The sequence below is a fragment of the Pan paniscus genome, chromosome 2 (genome assembly GCF_029289425.2).
Source record: "Pan paniscus chromosome 2, NHGRI_mPanPan1-v2.0_pri, whole genome shotgun sequence".
NCBI lineage: Eukaryota > Metazoa > Chordata > Mammalia > Primates > Hominidae > Pan > Pan paniscus.
This window is the reverse complement of record NC_085926.1, coordinates 87,456,653-87,470,320: the sequence shown is the minus strand read 5'-3', so window position 1 is coordinate 87,470,320 and position 13,668 is coordinate 87,456,653. Positions and strand designations below refer to the sequence as shown.

Below are 13,668 nucleotides of genomic sequence, written 5' to 3'. Positions count from 1 at the left end.
GAACTTGAATATTGATATCTTTCTCTAGGTTTAGGAAGTTCTGTTATTATCTCTTTGAATAAACTTTCCAGCCTTATCTCTTTCTCTCTACCTCCTCTTTAAGGCCAATAACTCTTAGATTTGCTCTTTTGTGGTGCGTGTGTGTGTGTGTGTGTGTGTGTGTGTGTGTGCATAGCTAGCTGAGGTTTTATTTTGGGGAAAAAATTGTTTCATAGCTGGAGTCATGGGCAAGGGGGGTGCCATAGGCAGTAAGCTGCCCCTGCAGGTGGGCTGAAGGCTAGGGCTGAACCTCAGGTGGGTCTTGCATTCCCCTGCACAGCTGCCTCCCCCATGGGCTCTGGGACAGCCACAGGATGGGTAGCCTGGGAAGGGCTGCCATGGCTGTTCACTTGGGCAGGACATCAGAGGACTTGGACACCAGCTTCCCATTGTGGGTCTTGATCCTCTTCACAACCATGGCCCTGATGGAGCTGGTGCAACTAAAGGAGGTGGAGCCCATGCCAGAGCCAAAGCTGGAGACCAGGCCATAGCTGAGGCTGGGTCTTGTGAGGTCCCCATAGGCTGAGCTCAGCCCACCTGCATAGCCACTGGTGGTCTTCATATGGATACTCATGTTCTGCATGTTCTGCATCCCCAACTCCAGCCAGCTCTCCATGCCCTCCAGCAGCTTTCTGTAGGTGGCAATCTCAATGTCCAGAGCCAGCTGGATTTCATCAGCTCCTGCCACTCATGCAGCTGCTGTACCATGTCCTGCTTGGCCCACTGCAGGGCGGGCCCCAGCTCATACAGCTTGGTGTTGGCATTCTTAACAGCCAGCTCCCCATGCTGCTCAGCATCTGTGATGGCAGCCTCCAGGAAAGCCCTCTGGCCTTTGAGGCCCTCTATCTCAGCCTGGAGCCAGTTGATGTTCCCGTTCATCTCAGAGATCTCCATCTTTGTATGACACAGGTCATCCCCATGCTTCCCAGCAAGCATCTGTAGCTCCTCATATTTGATCTGGTACATGCTCTCAGCCTTGGCCTAGCTGCGTAGGCGATCTCTTCATACTGGGCCTTGACATCGGTGATGATGCTGCCCATGTCCAGGGAGCAGCTGTTGTCCATGGACAGAACCACAGATGTGTCCAAGATCTAGGACAGCTCCCGGATCTCCTCTTCACACAGCTGCCTGAGGAAGTTGATCTCGTCAGTCAGCCCTTCCAGGTGAGACTCCAGCTCTACCTTGTTCATGTAAGCGTCATCTACAACCTTCTTGATGAGGACAAATTCATTCTCCATCTCTGTACGCTTATTGATCTTATCCTTATATTTGTTCTTGAAGCCCTCCACTAGCCCCTGCATGCTGCCAAGCTCTGCCCCCAGCTTCAGGTTCTCCTGACCCAGAGTCTCCAGCTGCCACTGAAGGTTGTTGATGTAGCTCTGTAACATGCTGTGCATGTTACTCAGAGTCATCTTCTGCTGATGCAGAAGGCTCCACTTAGTCTCCAGCATCTTGTTCTGCTGCTCCACCAACATACTTTGTCAATGAAGGAGGCAAACTTGTTGTTGAGGGTCTTGATCTGCTCCTTCTCCTGGGTGCACATGGCCTGGATGTTGGGGTCCACCTGCAGGTTAAGGGGGCTCAGCAGGCTCTGGTTGACTGTGACAGCTGTGATGCCTCCCTTGCTGCTGGCCCCATCACAGCCTCCGCCCAGGCCACCCCAGAAGCTGCTGCTGCCCACTCGGGAGAAGCTTGAGAAACTGATGTGGACACCAGGCCCACTTGTGTAGGAGTTGCTGCTGAAGGCCCGGGGGCCAGAGGTGAACACCTTGTAGAACTTCTGGGTCACCCTGATGGACATGGTGGAGGCAGGAGTGGAGGCAGGTGGCCTGAACCCAGTGGAGATACAAGGAAGAATGGAGAAGCTGCTTCTCACAGCTCTTTTCTAGATCTTGTAGTAATGCTTCATTGTTTTTTATTCTTTTTTCTTTTATCTCCTCTGACCATATTTTCAAATAGCCTGTCTTCAAGCTCATTAGATTTTTCTTCTGCTCTATCAATCCTGCTATTAAGAGACTCTGACAAATTCTTAGGTACATCAATTGCATTTATTAACTCCAGAATTCCTGGTTGATTCTTTTTTATTATTTCAGTTTCTTTGTTAAATTTATCTGATAGGATTCTGAATTCCTTCTCTGTGTTATCTTGAACATATTTGAGTTTCTTCAAAACAGCTATTTTGAATCCCCTGTCTGAAAGGTCACATATCCCTGTCTCTCTAGGATTGGTCTCTGGTGCCTTATTTAGTTTTGTGAGGTCATGTTTTCTTGATGATTTTGTTGCTTGTAGATTTTCATCAATGTCTGGGCATTGACACGTTAGGTATTTATTGTAGCCTTTGCAGCCTGGGCTTGTTTGACCCCATCCATCTTGGGAAGGCTTTCCAGATATTTGAAAGGACTTGGTGTTGAATCTAAGTTTTTGCTCACTGCAGCCATATCTGCATGAGAAGCTACCTCAAGCCCAGTAATATTATGGTTCTTTCAGACTCATAGATGTACCACATTGGTGGCCTTGGGTAAGATCTGGAAGAATTCTCTGGATTATCAGGCAGACTCTTGTTATCTTCCCTTACTTTCTCCCTAACAAATGGAGCCTCTCTCTCTCTCTTTCTCTCTCTCTTTCTTTCTGTCTCTCTCTCTCTCTGCCTCTGTGCTGAGCTGCTTGGTCCTGGGTCAGATGTGACATAAACACCTCTGTGACCACCATTACTGGGACTGTGCAGCGTCAAACCTGAAGCCAGACCATTAATGTGTCTTCCCCCAAACCCATTGTAACTACTACCTGGCTACTGCTTATATTTTTTCAATACCTTAGGGCTCTGCAATCAGTAGATGGGAAGGATATCCAGGCTTTTGTCCTTTCCTTTGGAGAAGCAAGTTCCCCCAGACCCAAGGAAGGTCCAGAGACGTTGTCCAGGAGCCAGAGCCTGGAGTCAGAAACCTTACAGATCTACCTGCAACAGCTAAGCTGGCACTGAAACCACCAGACAAAGTTCTTCCCACTATTCCTTCCCCTTTCCCCAGGGAAAGGAGTCTCTCCCCATATACACCACCACCGCAGGCCCACAGGGACTTTTGCCAGAGTACCACTGATGTTCACTTAAAGCCCGGGGGCTCTTCAATTAGCTTTTGGTGAATGTTTTCAGGCCTGGGACCCACCCTTCAGGACAGTAGGATTCCCTCTGGCCCAGGGCAGGTCCAGGGTTGCCATCCAAAAGCCAAGTTCTGGAATCAGGGACTCTAATAGACTGCTTGTGCTCTTTCTCACTGTGGCTGAGGTGGTACCCAAGCTCAGGAGAAAGTCTCCTTTGCTCTTCTCTCTGCTTTTCTTAAGCAGAAGGTTCTTTTCTCATAGCCACCACAGTGGTGAATGTGTTGGGTCACACCTGAAGCTAGCACATCTCAGAATCTCACCCTAGGCCTGTAGCATGTACTATCTGGTTATACCACTGCTGATAATTCAGAGCCAAATGACCCTTTGATCAGCAGGTGATGAATCTTGCAAGGACTATATTCTTCTCTTCAAGGCAGCAGGTTCCCCTCTGGCCCAGGGTGCATCTGGAAATGTCATTTGGAATATAGGGCCTGGAATGGGGACCTCGTAACTCTGCCTGGTGTCTTATCCTACTGTGGCTGGGCTGGTATCCAAGTTGCAAGACAAAGGCTTTACTCTTCCCTCTCCTCTCCTAAGGCAGAGGAAGGGATCTCTTTTGGAGCAGTGAGCTGCACTGCCTGGGGCTGGGGAGGGATAGCACAGGCTCTCCCTTAGCCACCCAGGCTGGTGTCCCAATAGGTTGCATGCCCGGCAAGTCCACTCAGCGTTAGAAGCACTGAGTCCTAGTATAAAGTCCCACAATCACTGTACTCTGCCTCCCCGAAGCAGACAGATTTCTTCTCCACACCACATGGCCAGCAGCTGTCGTGGAGTGGGAGGGGTGGTGTCAGCAATTTCAGACTGTCTTTCCTACCCTCTTCGGTGCTCTTTTGTCAATATGAAGTTGAAACCTGGTATTGTGATCACTCACCTGATTTTTGGGTCTTATGAAGGTGCTTTTTTGTGTAGATAGTTGTTAAATTTGGTTTTCCTGCAGGGGGAGATACTTGGTGGAGGTTTCTATTCAGCCATCTTGCTCTGCCTCTAACTGCCTATTTTATCACTACTTAAGGATAGAGGTTAACTTGTAATGGTTTTCCAGTACAAATGCAAACAGTTTCTTTTAGGAGAACCAACAAAATCCCAACGATTTATCGCCGTAAGACATTAACCAGATTAACCAGTTTTAGATCAACACCTTACCCCCTTGGATACATATTTATTTTGCATTTATATGAGTCCTGATTTTACCATTTTTAGTATTATGCTTTAATATAATATGGTTAATATAAATGTGCTTTTTTATTTAGGTAATTTAAATTAGGCTTCTTTAATTTAGAATTTAAAATCACAGCACATAGAAAGTTACTCATTTCTCCCTATTTTAAATTTGTCCACATGAGCAGAGATCTTATTTGCAAGTTGCCAAATCAACTAAAATATATGCTAAATAATATATTTTTACAGAATAAAGGAATACAAAAACTGAACTTTTCACATGTGAAGAAAATTTTATATTCATAGATGTAATTTTACTCTTAATTTTGTTAAGTGCCTATATATATATGAAAGCATTGACAAAATGAGCATTTGAAGAAATATTTCTATATCATATTACTAATGCTGGCCAATGATGTGAGGTGTTATTAAAGTATTTTTAATTGATAAGGCAGTCCTCATCTTTATTCTGTCTTAAGATCAGAGCAAAACATCTCAGAGATGTTAAAGTGGAGAAAAATTTGTATGTTAGAATTAATGAAATATGGCATAACACTTGTCAGAAAAAGATAGGCATCATAGGAAAGATACAACCAAAGCTTTTTGAGTGCTAAAATGAGAAAGATTATTTTTGTCAGGGTGATCAGGAAGGTATTTCTGAAGATAGTGGTAGCTATGGTGGACTTTGATAAATTTGGATTTGACAATCTGAACTCATCTATCAACATGACATATCATTAGAGAAAATAGCAAGAACAAAGCATGCCTGGGAAATAGCAAGTACACAGGGAAAAACCTAGAGGAAGCGCACGGATTGCTAGAGACTGAAATGTGTTTCCCCAAAATTCATATGGACACTGAATTTAGAGATAGGACCTTTAAGGAAATAATCGAGGTTAAATAAGGTCCTAAGAGTTGGGTCCTAATCTAATAGGACTGCTGTCTTTACAAGGAGAGGAAGAGACACAAGAGATCTTTCTCCAGGAACATACAGAGGAAAAAGGCCATGTGAGACAACCATGAGAAGGTAGCTATCTGCAAGCCGGATGAGAGGTCTCAGTAGAAACCTATTCCAGTGGCACCTCAATCTTAAACGTCTAGCCTCCAAATGTACAACAAAAAAAAAATCTGTTAATTAACCCAACCAGTCTGTGGTATTTTGTTATGTCAACCTGAGCTGACTAAGACAGAAGTGTAGGAGGATGTAATAACAATAACAATACCTACTACTCAGTGAATCTATTATTTGCTAACATGCACATTGCTTTGCATATAGCATCTCTATTTTTAAAAACCCCTACATGTTAAGTTTTACCTTATAGGTGAGAATATAAAGAAAGAAGAAGATTTGGCAGCTTGACCTCAATCACATAACTCATAACTAGTATAACAGAATTCCAAACTGACTTTAGCACACCCAGGGGCGTTCTGGGCTGGCTTGTATAAAATATTGAGTGCTGATTATGCAGATCTCTTCTCAAAGGAGCATGTTTGAAATCAACCACGGTTGAAGTATTCACACCTCAGAAATTGGCAAACACTAAAAATCAGAATATTTTTTCAAATAGTTGGTTGTTAAACATTCACCAGCATACTAGTGATGACGACACATTACCTCCTGCTTAAAGGAAAAGAAAAAAATCAGGAAAGACAGGTTGAAGTCACATTGCAAAGGGTTTAAATGTTGGCTAAATGTGTTTATTGTTGCTGTAGAACAGCATTAATTTATCAAAGTTTAGTTCCTTGCCAAAATACTATAGAATTATACTGAAGATTGTAGTTAATAAGCATTTTTTTATTGCCTGTTAACAAAAGAGAATGAGTAATGGCTTATGTTCCCTGCCAAAATAAAGAAAGCATTGTGGAGTTTCCCATATTTAGTGCCTTTTTGTAAGCTATTTTTTTACTCTAATTTAGTCTCTGCCTTTATTTGTCATTCTGGAGAAATGTTATAAACTGAAATGGCTGGCAAAGCAGGTAGAAAATATAGTACTAGAGGGACATCAAAAACTCCTAGAAAAATTGTCACACTGGGTGTTAAAATGCAAATTTTATGAATGTTCAGGGCAGGTGAATGTTCCAGGAATTAGTGGAAAAAACAGATGGCAACAATAGCTTATGAGGCATTGCTACACATTGTTTTATAAAGAATATCATAAAAAATACTACAGTCTGAGCAGAAGTAAATAACAATGCATGAATGGTGGTTGAAAGAAACTATGTCTCATGGCCAAATCTCAAACTCTTAAGGTTAATGAGGAGGAAATATTAACTGTTTTTCTGCACATGTCCACAAGGTCTACACTCTAAAAGACACTGCATACCTCATTGTAAGGATTACACCCACCTTTAATGGACATCATTTGCCTGTAGTTTTAATGTTGCGTGGTGGCTAAGGAGATTCTGATAGGGAAAGAAAATCATAAGTTGCATTGAGTGTTATTTTCTCTTGAGAGAAAAACAAGTTGTGGTAAGCTAAATGCTACTTAATGGTATGATAAACCCTAGTTTGCCTGCACTGTAACTCTGCATTGCACTTTCTTAAAACAGTCATCTGTACACATTGATAAGCATAACCATAAGATTATGATCAACCATAAAATGCAAAGGATTGCATCTTAGTTAATGTTTGACCACCAATGTAGATTATGTAAGCTGAAGATATATGCTTTAAAGAACCCAAAACAGTCCAAAGGAATAAATAATACTATCAGTCAATTGAATACCAGCTTCTTAAAGGAAGCTGAAAATATTCTATAAGATATTATATTATAATTTATTTAATATATTTTGGTTACAACAAATATATTTTATTTTGATGAGGAAAATATAATCTTCAAAGAAATAATGGAAATAATCACATTAATATAATACAAAAATCTTCCAATCACATATGCTAATAGTTTATGCTAATAGTTTAAAATATCTCATAATACATTATCTTGTTCTGTCCACACTTCTAAGCAAAAACAAATTATAGAGATTATACTGTAACAATGAAACTCAAACAGAAATAACTGTTCTGCAATGTTTCATCAACCAAACTGTTTTTAATTGAAATAATATGGTTTTAAAACTTAATATACATATGATTTTAGAATGTTAAGTACTGAAGTCTTAGAACTTGGGGAAAATATATTTGAATATACAAGATAACATACCACCATCTTCAGTAATTTGATCCAATGATTTGAACAATAAAAACAACATAAACAGCGTATGTATAATGGAACAAACATCAAACTGACCTCAGAATGCATCTTATAACACCAAACGATATAAGAAAATAAAGCAATATCTATAAAACCTTAAAAGAAAAAAATCAGTGCCCAAATCATACATCCTCAAGTTGTAAATCATCTAGGTTCAGGATGCAGGCCAGGTGTGGTGGTTCATGCCTGTAATCCCTGCACTTTGGGCGGCTGAGGAGGGCGGATCACGAGGTCAAGAGATTGAGACCATCTTGGCCAACATGGTGAAATCCCATCTCTACTAAAAATACAAAAATTAGCTGGGCACGGTGGCACGTGCCTGTAGTCCCAGCTACTCAGGAGGCTGAGGCAGGAGAATTGCTTGAACCTGGGAGGCAGAGGTTTTAGTGAGCCGAGATCGCGCCACTGCACTCTGGCCTGGTGACAGAGCAAGACTCAGTCTCAAAAAAGAAAAAAAAAGATGCAAAGATAGAGTTCATGTTAATGATTAATTGGCAAAAGGCCTGCTAAAAACAGTATAAACACTAAACACTTAAAATAAAAATCAGGTATCTGTTATCCAGGTTATTCTTACTGAAAAGGATCGACTTTGAGCGTTAAACCGAATAAACATATAGACCTAAGCTAATTCTTTATACATTTGCATGCAAATTTAAATATTAGAGAAAATCAGATAAAGATTAAATCTTGAGTTAAATTAATGAAATTATTTAAATGGTTGGGGGTAGTTAAGTTTGGGTAGTTAGGTTCTGTCATTCCAAAACATGACACAAAAATATTATATTCCTAATATTTCATATAGGAGTTTCAACATTATTGTTTTACTTTCACATTTATATAAAAAATGAGAACATAAATTTTTAAAGCTTTTTAAATAAAGAAATATTACAACATTATGAAAAAGCAGAAAAGGGCTCCTACAATTTATTATTAAGAAATAATCCTATATGTGGATAATAAAATACATTTAGTTCTATATTAGACATTAGAAACTTGAATATGACTCCTTAAACAAAGGGGCAATGGTGACATAAGTATATTTTTCCACAGAAAACCTTAAGTATTCATTAAAAGTAATGATGAGAAATAATTTATAATAATATGAGAAAATACAAGTTTGGATAGAAAATTCATGTGTATAATAATCTATATGTGCACACACATACAACATCCGAAGTACATAAAAATCAGCTACCTAAACTCTGTAAAATATGTGTTCAAATGAATATACAAGAATTCTTCTTGTTTGTATAATGGTTACAGAATTCTAGGTAATGTTTCTTTCCTTTAGCACTCCTGCACACACCCACACACACACATATGCACACTCACATAAAACACAAATACATGTAATCATATAGAGTTGATTCCTGTCATTCATGGTAATTATGTTCTTCTATAAAATCACCTCCAACACTGAATTACTGAATACTGTGCTACTGCTCCTGGGTAAAATACAGGGTTAGCTTCCTATAAGCCCCTGGTCATAACATTTTCATAAACCAATCAATATATAACCATGTTTTATGTGTATTTCTATTTAAAGACAGTATTTAATATATATTTCTTACAAATAATTATATGCAGTATTTCTTCATTATAAAACACTAGCCACAAAGGGTTTATCATTTTACTGGCTCTGGTTATGTGACTGTAAATTTCTTTGGCTTTTAGCCTCATAATAGTGATGTTTAATACACCTTTTTTATTGATTGTCATCCCATGATGACACAAATTTACCCATTTCTATTTTTTTTCTGTAGCTTCATCAAGCACTATAGGTGTCACTTTAGCACTTTCGAGAGTAGCTTCAGATATAAATCAACGAATTTCTTCTCCCCTTTCCTGGATATACCGTATTGTTGATTCATCGATGTTGAACGCAAGGTCAACAGCACTATAACACACACCCGAAGGAAGCTTATCTAACACACGTATTTTCTCGTCCTTACGACACATTAAGCCTTCTTGTGCTTAGGGACAGTAGGCTACAGCCCTATACTTAGAAGCCATTTTAAACCAAAAATCACAAACAAAAAGCACAAAATCGTTAAAGAACAGCACTAAATGGACCACAGAAAGGGCACTTCTTAAGGTAAACAGTTGAAACAAGAAGGTGAAGCATCACCTTGTTTGACCTCGCTGGGAATGTGCATCAGTTGGGTGACTCAAAGTTTTTGCTGCTCCGTACATAGTCACAACTGACACTGAATGACCATTAAAGCACCCGGAGTATTGATTGTGGGGTTACAAATAAATTTTAGTGAGCATGCAAATTCACAAATATGCAACTTGAGAATGAGGATCAAATGTGTATATATATGTATTTGTATGGTTGTGTACATATATATGGCATAGTTTATTGTATTTATATGTTTTCATATCTTGAAAATATAATTGGCCAAGAAACAGAATTAATAATTTTTCTATGAAAATCTTTTATTTACTTTTAAATGAAGAAAGAAAACTGACTCCTAATAACAACAAAAATAATAAATGCATTAAAATTCCTCTGATGGAAATTCTTAAAGTTTAATAACTATTAATTTTCCTTAATTACATATTTAATTGGTTAATTCTAAACAAAATTATAAATAATTTATTTGAAAATAATTTAAAATATTTTAAAGATATCTGGAAAAATATGTAAGAAAGAGCCAAGCCATAGTTTCAAAAGAGGAGAATTGAGGCAGAATGTCCTGGTAAATGTGAAAACAAATTTTAATCTAAAGAAGAGTAATAGAGAAAATGGAGCATAATACATAAACCAGGAACATGCCTGTTATATATAAGCACTTACTAAGTAATGAAGAGACATCACACCTTAGCAATAGAAAAGAAAGTCAGTCAATACATAATGTTAGGTTAATTGGGATTTTTATTAATTAATATGTATGTGTGTGTGTTTTCACATAATTTTACAGTTTCATCTCACATTCTGCTTCAATATTAATTGCCAATATTCTCATAAGTAAATGTTTCATTTAGAAAAAGTGACTTAAACCCTCTGCATGTTGGATCCTTCATTTGTGAAATGAGGTGGTGAATCTATCATTCTGTAATGTGATTGAAAACCTTACACTCAATTGTGTCCTGGAGCAGGCTCACAGGCTCATGAAAGCTAACTGTGCACCTCTCTTCCTAATTCCAATATTAGTGACAGCTAGTTGATAGCTTAACACTGGTCATTGTGGAAGTATTTACACCAGTGAAATTGGCAAATGCTACAAATCAGTCTTCTTCCCCTTGAGAAAATCAGTGTTTAAATACCAACACACCACTGCTTGTAACTTTCTAGATGATATCTGACTTACAAAATGTTTGTCAATTCAGCATAATTTCTAATAAGTAAGAATTTCAAATAGTGAGAAGAAAAACTTTGTGGAAAATATGAATCTGTGAATTTTTATCTGCTATAAATAGAAAGTTAGAGATTGAGAATAGTATGTAAAGATATTTGGAATATAAAATGCCAGGTGTTGCCAGCTCAGGCATATGAATGATTCGTGGCAGCGACACTCATCTCTGACTACACATTAGAATCATTGGAGCTACCTGCTGTCTGTTCCTCACTGAGGGTTATGATTTCACTGTGTGGAAATGAGGCCCACACATCAGTGTTGTTTAACATTTCTGAAGTAATTCTACAGTACAGTCAGACTGTCTTAAGGTAGTGTAAACCAAAAATAAAGTGTTACTGCCTACCCCTCAACCATCTTAACAGACTGGACCCCTCCTCTCAGCTAAGGGCATTCCAAAGTTAACCTGAAAAATTAGTTCAGGCTGTGATGGGAAGGGGGAGCTGGACATACCTCATTATACCCTCTTCTCTTTTGCAATTGCTGACAGAACACTCTTTAAGTCTGATAATAAACACTTACAATCTATTCTCTCTGAATCCTGCTACTGGGAGGCTTCATCTGTATGAAAAAACCTTGGTCTCCATAATCCCTTATGGTAACCTAGACATTCCTTTCTATAGATAATAACTCTTTCAATCAATTGCCAATCAGAAAATTTTTGAATCTGCCTGTGACTTGGAAACCCTGGCTTCCAGTTGTCCTGCCTTTCTGGACCAAACCAATGTACATCTTACATGTATTGATTGTTGCCATATGTCTTCCTAATATGTAGAAAACCAAGTTGCGACCCAACCACCTTGGGCACATGTTCTCAGGATCTCCTGAGGGCTATGTCATGGTCCATTAATCAGGCTTTGGCTCAGAATAAATATCTTCAAATATTTTACAGTGTTTGACTCTTTTTGTCAACAGTAGGCATGTTCTCTAACTATATAGTTAGGGGGCTTCATCTTTCAAGTTTCCATTTGTGCTGAGATATGTTTGAGTATAATATTTTGTTTAGTTTTAAAAGTTACACTTAAAAAATTTGTCATTATACCTCTGAACTTTACAAATGGACAAGGAAGAATGGTATATGGTGAAGCTTAGTGCTTTCTTTAGCTATAAAAAAATCCATTTATTAGACTAGCAAATTAAACTATGAATAGAGAGTCCATGCTTCTAAGGCTGGTTGACAATAGTTTCCAAGTTAGTAGAGAGGAAAATTGGAAATGGGAAAAAATTCCTCAGCAATCCAATTGAAAACAAGAAAGGAGAAAAGTGAAAGATGTGTAGAAATAGCAACATTTTCAAAAATACTAAGATGGGAGAAAAAATCGAAAATATACCGTCAATTACTATTACTATAAATGAATAAAACATGATAGTTAAAAGATAAGTAAGTCAGTTGGGTGTGGTGGCTCACATCTGTAATCCCAGCACTTTGGGAAGCTAAGGCGTGTGGATCGCCTAAGGTCAGGAGTTCGAAACCAGCCTGGCCAATATGGTGAAACCCCGTCCCTACTAAAAATACAAAAATTAGCCAGGCATGGGGGCACATGCCTGTAATCCCAGCTCCCCCAGAGGCCGAGGCAAAAGAATCACTTGAATCCCAGAGGCAGAGATTGCAGTGAGCTGAGATTACACCCTTGCACTCCAACCTGGGCAAAAGAGCAAGACTCCTTCTCAAAAAAAAAAAAAAAGATAAGTAATTAATACTGAGTTAAAGAATATTCCAGTTGTATGTTACTGATGAGAGGTACATCAGAAATATAAGAGAAAGTTTTAGTCCTTCATTTGTTCTTTCATGTATTCAACAAATACATTTTTACTGAGCGCCTTTTTGTGTGTGTACTGGCCAATATTCTTCATTCCAGCAGTACCCTGCCTTCTTGGAGCTTCTATTCTTAGAAAGCGGGGGTGGGGTCAAGGGGATCAACAGATAATAAACAGAATAATCATGATCTATAGAATATGAGTAGAGATTAGTGCTATTAGTTCTACAGACTTCTAAAGCAGAAGTCTATAGAAAAATTGTAGAGAGTGCAACGTTAAATTTAAAAATTTAATTTTATTAAATTTTAATTAAATAAATCATTTAAATTTAAATGATCAGGGAAGCATGACTGAGAAGATAAAATTTGAGTAAAGACTGAAAGCGAGAAGGGCCCAGCAGCATGGATAGTCCAAGCCAGAGCACTGCAGATAGAGGAACTGCCCTGCCTGGGAGCCCACCCAGATGTTCAAGAACTAACAAGGAAGCCTGAGTGAGCAAAGGAGGAGTAGAGATGAGGGCAGGAAGGCCATGGACAGATTGGGAAGAGCTTTTAGAGCCTTTGTAAAGACTTCAGCTTATATTCCAAGTAAAAGTATAAGCTATGGAAGTGTTTTGAGCGGCAGATGGGCCTGGCTTATAGTTTCAAATTCTCCAACAGCACTGTTGAGAATAGAGTGAAGAGAGACTGACCATTTAGGAGACTGTGGCATTACTCTATGTGAGAGAGGATGATGACTTATACCAAGAGGTACTGGAAGGGAGAGTCTACAGGATTTTCTGACAATTTTATGAGAGCAACGAGGAATCAGAGATGACTCTAGTATTTTGGCCTGAGTAAGTGGAAGAATGAAGTCACTGTTAACTGAGATGAGAAAGTTTTCAGGAGCTGCAGGTAAGAGTGGGTGAATGTGGGATTTTGAGGTTACTTCACTGGTGACATTGACAAAAACAGTTTGAAAGGAGAGATAAAGATTAAGGAAGCATG

At 38.9% G+C, this 13,668-nt stretch overlaps 1 pseudogene; it reads right to left on the bottom strand.

The window, feature by feature from the left end:
• Positions 1-277: 277 nt before the first annotated feature.
• LOC100985543 (keratin, type II cytoskeletal 8-like) lies at positions 278-2,260 on the bottom strand (annotated as a pseudogene).
• Positions 2,261-13,668: the final 11,408 nt, after the last annotated feature.